This window comes from Mustela nigripes, chromosome 13, assembly GCF_022355385.1.
Source record: "Mustela nigripes isolate SB6536 chromosome 13, MUSNIG.SB6536, whole genome shotgun sequence".
NCBI classification, from domain to species: domain Eukaryota; kingdom Metazoa; phylum Chordata; class Mammalia; order Carnivora; family Mustelidae; genus Mustela; species Mustela nigripes.
This window is the reverse complement of record NC_081569.1, coordinates 141975498-141976512: the sequence shown is the minus strand read 5'-3', so window position 1 is coordinate 141976512 and position 1015 is coordinate 141975498.

Genomic DNA, 1015 nt, shown 5'->3' with positions numbered 1-1015 from the left:
TTCCCGGAGAGCCGCCTGCCCGGACTGGAGCCAAGAGGCGGGGATCCTGGGAAGAAGCAGGGCTGGAGGGGTGAGCAGAGAGGAGGAGGGAAAGACAAAGTGTAATTTTAATTCAACCCCAAGGGAAGGGGAGGAGGCTTGTACGGCGAATTTGGCCTGCGGGGGCTGGGGGGACTTCTCAGCTGAGCTTTGCAGACACACCTGTCGCCTGGAGGAGGGTCCTGCTGGAGGAACTTCTCTGAAGCTCCAGGCACCTCTGGGGAACAGCGGAGAGTGGACAGGGAAGGATCTGGGAAGGGAGACCAGGCCCAGCCCATAAAGCCCTCGCGCCGCCACAATCATCTCCGTTCAGTGAAGGAATGCCAGCGCAGCGCGAGGTTGTCTCACGGAGGGCGATGTTTCATCGAAGGGCATCATTCCCGCTGCCTGTGGAAGCTGAAGGAATGGAGGAGGGAGGCTGGAGCAGATCCAGAACACATCCCAGCAGTGTCTTCTCGCCACCACCACCACCACCACCACCCCCCCCCCCCCCCCCCCCCCCCCCCCCCCCCCCCCCCCCCCCCCCCCCCGCCTCTCTGCTATAGCTTCCACGCCAGGCCCCTGGTCAGGGCTGACAGCGGTGCCGCCCCCTCCAGACAGGCTGGGGCGCCTGGGGTGGACGGCAGGGGGTGCTCTGCCGCTAGCGTTCCAGGCCCAGAGCACCGGGGGCAGGTAGGGAGATGGGGAGGATGTGGCGGCGGACGGGGGGGGGCCGCGGGCGGCGCGAGCTGGGCAGCCGAGCCCCAGGTCTTGAATGCCTGAGCGGGTGCCGCTGGCTTGGTGCCCCCGGGGGGCGCCGGCGTTCCTGCCCCGGGAGGTGGGCCCAGAGCAACAGGAATGAACGCAGGACAGGTAAATCCAGCAAGAACCAGCTGAAGGGGGCCCAGCACGGGGAGCTGAGGGGCCGGGCCGAGTGGAACCCGGAGGATGGAGAGAAAGGACATTTAAAAGGAAAAAATCCACCCGACTTGGCAGC